This window comes from Triticum urartu, chromosome 7A, assembly GCF_056163025.1.
Source record: "Triticum urartu cultivar PI428250 chromosome 7A, HENAU_Tu73, whole genome shotgun sequence".
Classification (NCBI taxonomy): domain Eukaryota; kingdom Viridiplantae; phylum Streptophyta; class Magnoliopsida; order Poales; family Poaceae; genus Triticum; species Triticum urartu.
In genome coordinates this window covers 515,070,531-515,079,516 of record NC_141879.1, presented here as the reverse complement: position 1 = coordinate 515,079,516, position 8,986 = coordinate 515,070,531, and positions in this window count along the sequence as shown.

Sequence of the window (8,986 nt, the reverse complement as noted above, 5' to 3'; positions counted from 1 at the left end):
CAGCAAAGTAGTGTAAGTATTTCCCTCAGTTTTTGAGAACCAAGGTATCAATCCAGTAGGAGGCTACGCGCCAGTCCCTCGTACCTGCACAAAACAAATAAATCCTCGCAACCAACACGATAAGGGGTTGTCAATCCCTACACGGCCACTTACAAGAGTGAGATCTGATAGATATGATAAGATAATATTTTTGGTATTTTTGTGATAAAGATGCAAAGTAAAATAAAAGCAAAGTAAAAGCAAAGGAAATAACTAAGTATTGGGAGATTAATATGATGAAGATAGACCCGGGGGCCATAGGTTTCACTAGTGGCTTCTCTCGAGAGCATAAGTATTCTACAGTGGGTGAACAAATTACTGTTGAGCAATTGACAGAATTGAGCATAGTTATGAGAATATCTAGGTATGATCATGTATAGGATGGTGGGCTGCGCGTCTGCATCGACATACCAGGGCTCAATCGAGTCGCCTCTCTGGAGCGCCTCTGGTCCTCGCGAGTGGGGTGCTGCGAAGGTCCACCCCACAGCTATGTTCGCATGCCTTACAGCTTGCCGAACGCAGCTGCCACATACCAGCGCCTCATGAGGGGCAACATGGAGGCTCAAGAGGCCAGGCGTTCCGCAGCCCTGGCGGAGATGGAGATGGTTCGCGAGGAGCCACCAGCGCCTCCGGAGCCTCCCGAGGCCCCTGGGCCTGGGGGCTCGTGAGGATCGGCTTCCGTAGCCCACCGAGTCTGCTACGCCAACACTCCTTCGTCCTCAACATCATCAAGTGACATCTTTCAAGTTTCATTTCCAGCTGGGAGTGCCCCCCAGGGCTGCATTATACCCAGGCCGCGTGGGTCCGTCCCTGCGGCATGTATCCCTGCATTGCATCTCCAGGGAGCAAGGAAAGGAACTGCTGGAAGATATACACGGCGGAGACTGTGGACATCATTCATCATCACGGACCCTCGTCGGCAAGGCGTTCCGCAGTGGGTTTTATTGGCCCACCGCACTCAATGACGCCGTCAAACTGGTGAAAGCTTGTGAGGCCTGCCAGTTCCACGCCAAGCAGATCCATTAGCCGGCAGAAGGCCTGCAGACTATACCCCTTTCGTGGCCATTCGCAGTCTGGGGGCTGGACATCCTGGGCCCGTTTCCTCGGGCGCCAGGGGGCTACCGCTACCTCTACGTCACCGTGGACAAGTTCACCAAGTGGGCTGAAGTAGAGGCCGTCCGCACCATCCTTGCGGGTTCCGTGGTCAAGTTCATCAGGGGCATAGTGAGCCGGTTCGGGGTGCCGAACCGCATCATCACAGACAACGGTTCACAGTTCACTAGTAACCTCTTCAAAACATACTGTGCTAACCTTGGAACGCAGATATGCTACGCTTCGGTGGCGCTCCCCCGGAGCAACGGCCAGGCCGAGCGAGCCAACGCAGAGGTCCTGAGGGGCCTCAAGACTAGGACGTTCAAGAAGAAGCTGGAGGCCTGCGGTAGAGGTTGGTACGACGAGCTTCAGTCCGTGTTGTGGTCCATCCGCACAACCACGACCAAGCCGACTGGAGAGACCCCGTTCTTCCTGGTCTACGGAGCCGAAGCGGTCCTCCCTCACGAGGTCAGATATCGCTCCGCGCGGGTCCTGGCGTTCGACGAGGCGCAGCAGGACGCCATGCGGGTGATGGACCTCGTGCTAGGGGAGGAACGTCACCGAGAAGCCACGCTGCGAGCGGCGAGGTACCAACAAACACTGCAACGATATCACTGCCGCAACATCCACCCCAGAACTCTCGAGGTAGGAGACCTCATGCTTAGGCGGGTTCTCTCCAGGGAGGGACTGCACAAGCTCTCTCCCATGTGGGAAGGCCCGTTCAAGGTTGTTCATGTTTCCAAGCCGGGCTCCGCGCTCTTGGAGACTCAGGAGGGGGTGCCGGTCCAGAACGCATGGAACATCCAGTACCTCCGGAGGTTCTACCCCTAAAAAGGCCCAGAGCCTGTGAAGAAGGCGAATGCCTGTGAAGATTATCCTTTTTGGAAAAGGCCCAGAGCCTGTGAAGAAGGCGAATGCCTGTGAAGCTGTCGCGTTTTGGAAAAGGCCCAGAGCCTGCGAAGAAGGCGAATGCCTGTGAAGCTGTCGCATTTTGGAAAAGGCCCAGAGCCTGTGAAGAAGGCGAATGCCTGTGAAGCTGTCGCGTTTTGGAAAAGGCCCAGAGCCTATGAAGAAGGTGAATGCCTGTGAAGCTGTCGCGTTTTGGAAAACGCCCAGAGCCTGTGAAGAAGGCGAATGCCTGTGAAGCTGTCGCGTTTTGGAAAAGGCTCAGAGCCTATGAAGAAGGCGAATGCCTGTGAAGCTGTCGCGTTTTGGAAAAGGCCCAGAGCCTGTGAAGAGGGCAAATGCCCGTGAAGCCTGCTTCCCCCAAGAAAGGCCCGGAGCCTGTGAAGAAGGCCAACGCCTGTGAAGCTCGCCGCCCGTGACACTCTCACGTAATAATGAGTTGGGGCTGTACACGCCCCGGAGTCTCAGGAGCGCCGGCCTCAGGCCCCGGGGCTCCCTCCCACGCCCATTGGCAGCACTTAGCTCTGCGCTGGTGAGAAGACGTCGAAGACTAGATTAGGTGCCGGACGCGGCTTTTTCATTTGCTTTCCGCAGTTGGCTTGTTCATTCTCATTCGAAGTTTTATTGAAGCTGTTGCCGTCTTTGGCTTGTGGTTCTTCGACTTTTCACTCTCCTGCCTCGATTTCTCTTATGCAAGGCCTCACAAGGGGGGCAGCCGAGCGCCCTAGCGAGTGTTCCTGTCCTAGTCGTTCAAAGGTTTCGCGACCTGGGTCCATTACAGGAGCACCCCTCCAGTCCGTGCCCCACGGGCACTGCGACACAAACACAGGGCCTGGGTCGGTCGCCCCCCACGGCTGGGGCCAGGAACTATCCACGCGCGGGCACGTAGCCGGAAGGCACGATAACGGAAGCAAAGCGATGATTAACAGCAATAACCCAAACACGCCCCCGCGGGGCTCCACGCTACTGTCTTTTTACGCAGGAAAAAGGAAAAGAAAGAACAAATCAAGTGCAGCTCGCCTCACACCGGCCTGTGGGGAAGACTCGAGCTGCCTCCAGGGCTCAGGCAGACTCCCTCTCGTGCTTCACCAAGGCGCGACGGCGGGCAGACACGCTACCACCTCCCAATCAGGGACTTGTCCAATCCGCGCAGTTGCCGAGGCGCCGTGGGGAAGTGGAGACGCCCACGTCCAATCAACCGCCACGCGGCGCCCAAGGCCGCAGGCTGTTAGGGCCCGTGGCGCTTCGCTCTTGCCCTTTCGCCTACCTGCACGGCCAAGTCCGGGCGCGCCTTGGGCCCGGCGGCTACTGTCGGCGTTCTGGGAATGGGGGTCCCCAGACTTGCCTGCCTGCGGCCCGCGGCGTGGCTCAAAAGGGGGCCCAGCGCGGCCCATCTTCATCAATACAGACCCAAGACCCTCGCGAGGGGCCAAGACTCGCGGGGCGGACGACACAGAGCTTCCTCAGGCACGGCCTCATCAGGCTGGCTCGCGAGGAGGCGGAGAGATCAAGGCGGGGTACCTCACGAGGTGCCCGTGATGCAAGCCATGACGACCAAGGCCGCCAGGCGGGCGCCAGCCGCACAGTGTCCTCCTTTCCTCTTTGGTGCAAAGGGAGCAAGCGCAGGCGAGAGCATCAAGCAAAGGCACCCATTTCGGTGCAACGAGACCAAGACCAGTCCAACGGCAGGGAGGAAGTCATTGTGGAGCCCAAGCCAGCGTCACCACCAAAGCCTTTGGCAGGCGAGGACAACTTTAGTCAGGATAAGTGTACCAGATGTTCCCCTTTAAAATGGCCAATTGTTGGCACCCTTCCCGCTCAATATTTGGGAAGAGGCCCAGGGCCTTTGCCTATAAATAGGACTAGCCACCCATAGGGGAGATCGGAGATCGGATCGAAATCAGAGAGAGAATCGAGAAGAGAGAGAGAGAGAAGGGTGACTGAACTCCTCCTAGCAGTTCATCCCACCAGCCAAGAACAGGCCCTCGCGAGGCTGTTCTTCCTTGTATTGCTCATCATCATCAGCCGAAGAGGCAATCCACCACACCACACACTGGAGTAGGGTATTACACCACAACGGTGGCCTGAACTAGTATAAACCCTGTGTCTCTTGTGCTGTTCTTTCCATAGCTTAGATCTTAGCGAAGCGGAGGGGTGCAGGTAGGTAGAAGGCGAAATCTCCACGCGCACCCCAGTGTTCGAACCTCAAGGGTCTGCCGGAACCCGAAATCCGACATATAGCATGTAAGCTCTGAGTCATATATGCCTGATGTAGACCTTCGTTTAATTCTTATAGTTCATCCCATTCAAAATAAATTAGTTTTTATAAAAAAGCTAGGGCCTCTTTGATTCATAGGATTTCCAAAATGCGAGAATAGGAAAAACATGGGATTAGAATGGAATGTCATCTTGAATCCTACAGGATTGTACGAGTGTTTGATTATGCATAGAAAAAGTGCAGGATTCTTTCAAAGTGGTTTGATTGGATGGGACTTTTCCTATGAAATCTAGTGCAAATGAATCCTATGGAAAAATTTCTATGGTTTACAATCCTATGAATCAAACAACCAAGATAGGAAAATTCCTAAGGATTATAATCCTCCAAAATTCCTTTGAGAATCCTTTGAATCAAAGAAGCCCTTAATCTATTTTATGATTCATGGAATTGTGCGTTGTAAAGCATAAAGTAAAAACAAATAGTGGCAATTCAACTAGAAAAAAGTTTGGGCAGTTATGATATGGAAGATTCTAGAACAAAGGAGAAGCACTTGTGTTTTGAGGTTTGTGCATTATGCTTAAGTTCAACCATGGAGTATGCTAGATTGTACATGTGGAAAAATCCGGTGGGGGCTAGAAGATGGTGTGAGGGGCCAAGTGGAGGGAGACTATGAAGGATTGCACAAGTGCGAGATCGTCATTTGAAGAGAGGGGGCGAGAACGTGCGCTGTTGCGCGAAGTGGCGAAGCCATGAAAAATAATGAGCTAGGGGGCCAAGCATTGCTAATCCTTTACGAGAAGGGCCAATTCATCAACTTAAACCATTTTACCAGCAATTGTCTAATGATCACATTCATATTAGCCTCGATATATAGTGATGTCAGGGGGGCAGGGCCCTTGCTGCCCCCTGTCTTCGCCATTGTGCGCGCGTCTGAGAGAAGAAGTGGAGGCATGGATGATGAGAGGGGGACGTTGGATATATAATTAATGTGGGTGTATTAGCTATGTAATCCTATATAGAGAGGTATAGGTTGATCGATGTGGACGTGGGAAAGAGGGTGAGACCTCAAATGAGGAACATCGATCGTTGCGCATGCACGTGAGAGATAAAGAATGCCCGATATGATGGGGAGGGGGAGGTGTGTGTGAGTGTGCATGCATAGGAGACCGGCCTGAAGAAAAAGATTGTATGTGTGTGATGGATAATGCCGACTGGTACCGTGTGTGCATGCATGCACGAGAGAAAGTTATTGGTACAATTATAGAGAGAAGATGACTGTGTGGGTGTAAAAGACTAGGTGACATCATAATCAATGTAAAGTAGAATTCAAATATTTGAATAAGAGATCATGATGTTTGAAACCCATGCACGCATGAATATAACTGAGATATGTGTGGTGTGGTTTGGAAACAAGCATGTTGTACTGTATACACATTGAACAAGGTCAGATTAATTTGTATTTGAGATATCGATGGCAGACATCGTTTGGCCACATTGCATCCGTGCATGGACACAATATTCTAATTGGAGATGATGGGTGGCTTTCGCATCACATATCTATATCTATACCCCTATATATATTATATTATATATTTTTTATATAGTGTGCGAATAACTTTAACTTTGAAAGATGGTCGTTGGATGAGGCCCATACGATGGTGCAGAGATGGCAAATTTGAGCACAACTGGCTGTTGTATATCATCTAGATTCCACCAGATTTTGCCACATGTACAATCTAGAAGACTCCATGGTTGAACGTAAGCATAATGCACAAACCCCAAAACACAAGCACTTCTTCTTTGTTCTAGAATCTTCCGTATCAGAATTGCCAAAATGTTTTTCTACATGATTTGCCATTATTAGTTTTTACTTTATGCCTTACAACACACAATTCCATGAATCTTAAAATAGATTAGCTTTCTTATAAAAACTAGATGATTTTTAATGAAATGAACTATAAGAATTAAACGAACGTCTACATCATGCATATATGACTCAAAGCTTACATGCTATAATGTGGTATTTATTCATAATTTGGTTGCCAAATCTCACGCATGCAATGCACGTGCACCTTACTAGTCTAAATGGTGTTTGCGTATGTGTTGTGCTTGTTAAACACATTGTACGTAGTATATCATGCATGGTTTAGATTCCGAACATCTAGCTATAGCATACATGTATTATGATTTGAATTCAACATAAAATCTATACATATATTTGAATTTGAGATCGTATGTACATGTAATTCGTATTTATATAGGAATTTACTTATCCTATATTCATGTTATGTGTTGTGAAGATAATATTTAGATGGTTGTATAACTAACCCGAGTACAATCCCATTCAAACAGGGAAAATGTACTCAAATTTAGTCCATATGCTAGACAACACACATTGTTTTTTTATTGTTGAGGGAAGTGCAAATTGTTTTGGTACTGTACATGTTATGTTTGTTGTCCTGATTTTTTTAGTTTTTTGTTGTATTTGAATGCATTTCTAGTAATATAGTAAAATGGGACATAGCTCTCTCTAGTTATGAGGTGCGAATTGTCTTTTATTTTGGGTACACGTTAAGCTTGTTCTCCCGAAATTTCAAGCCGGGCCTTGTTATGGCGAAATTTCAAGCTAGCGTCTCTGTCCATCGTGCTGTGAAACTCCCACCTCTTCAACTCGTGCCTTGTTACCCCGAAATATTTAAGATATATCTTTGTCTCGTTGTGCTCCGACAACTCCCTCCATCTCAACCCGCGCCTTGCCATTCCAAAATTACAATGCACGCGAAAACTCCCACCTCCTGTGAAATCTCGACACGTGAAATGCCCGTGATACCCCTAAACCGAAAGAACCGCCTAGCTCAAATCGATGGGGGTACTTTTGTAACTTACCCCACATTTCGGAAAAGCGCGTCCCTAAACCATGGTTCCCCACTCCCATCCCATCTGCCCACCCATTCGTACACCGAGGCCGCGAAAACCCGCGAAGCCCCACACCCACCTCCGTCCGCCACCCAGTCGGAGCCTCTACCCCGACGACATCGTCCACAACAAAACCTCAACATCCCTCATCCACCGTACCGGATGAGGATCTGTCGTCGATCTCGTCGTCCCGCTGGTTCAGCCACCCCATCCTCCACCTCCAAGGAGCTACCCCGACGTTCCCCTCGTCTTTCGCGCCACCTCCATTCCCACAGCCATCTTCACCTACACCACCGGAAGAGCATCATCATCACCATTTCCTCGGATGAAGCTGAGGCCTAATCAGCACCACCAAAGAGGTTGTACACTAATTGCCGCATTTTCTTCTTGAATCGATCTCACGGTGCTGTCAGCGCTCGGTCCCGAGCCGACACGGCGCGGCTCCATCCATGGCGGCGTCGCCGGCCACTTCCTCCATGGTGTTGCTCTCTCGGCGGTGACGTCCACGTCAGTAGGAGTTGCTGCTGCATTAGCTCTCGCTCGCGCAGCTGCTCTGGTCTTGCTCTCGGTCCCCTGCTTGGTCTGCTCTTGCTCTTTCACTTTGCTCGCGTTGCAGCTCTCGCTCTTGCTCTTGCTTGCGATGCTGCTCCGATTTAGCTACACTTCAGTTGACTGAATCGACTTTCGGTTCAGTCGATTTTCAGGGGGTGGTGGGGCTCGCCAGAGTTAAGGAAGAACCAGCCGCAGCGGGGAGGGGGGCTCGGTGGAGAGGTACCACATTATCTATCTTAGGGTTCAGGGTGGGGGCGGTGGTCGGCGGCGGCGGTGGGGCGGTGGCGTGGGGATCACCAGAGAAAAAGCTCGGCACGGTGGGGGCCTAGAGGGATGGCCGGGGCGGCGGCAGACCGGCGGTGGGGAGTGGTTTCGAGGCGGGCGGGGCGGCGCACCACCGGCCGCGGGCGGCGGGTGGCAGTTGTTTGGCCGGTGGTGGCTGGCGGCTCAGGGTAGCCTCACCTGATGCTGCTACACGACCAGCTGCCCCGGCTCTCGCACGCGCTGCTGCTGCTACTGCTTTTCTGCTACTAGTGCGTTTAGTTTCGACAGAAAAATTCAGTTTCCGCAGTTAAGTTCAGTTTCGACAGTTAAATTCAGTTTTGACAGTTAAGTTCAGAGATGAGCGGCTGATGTATTTTACATCTAGCACTTTGTGGTTATATATTTTACGTGACCTATTGGAGATGCTATTAGAATTCCACTCAGGTTAACGTTGTCTCTCTTGTCCTGCTTCAGCCTCGGCGTTGTACAACTCACCGGAGCTGCTCCAACAATGAAACCCTCCATCACAGGGGAGCAGTATCCCGGGCTCCATCTCCAGATGCGTAAGATCTTCTTCCCCTCCTCCGACAACCAAGTCAGCTGGATCATCCTCACCGACCAACCCAATCACACTGAGATCGACATGGCTTCGCCAAAGAGGTTGTACACTAGTTGCATCTCTTTTTTTACTCTACATGTTATATATATTGTCCACTAAGCACACACAGTAATGTGAAATACGATTAGTTTCTCCTACTATATGACAAGCAGTGAGCTACCAGGAAACTTAGCTATTCGTGATGGACTCTCTTGAACGCCATCATTATTAATCTATGTGCGTTTGAGTTGTGCATTTGTCGATGGGCCTGGGAGTTGAGCTAGTAGAGAAGTGGCCTGGGTCCAAAGTAATAGAAGTAGGACAAAAACAGTTTTTGAGTGTAGGCTTTTCCTTGCTCAAGCCTGCCTACTAGAATCGCCAGTGCTTGAAAAGAAAAGTGA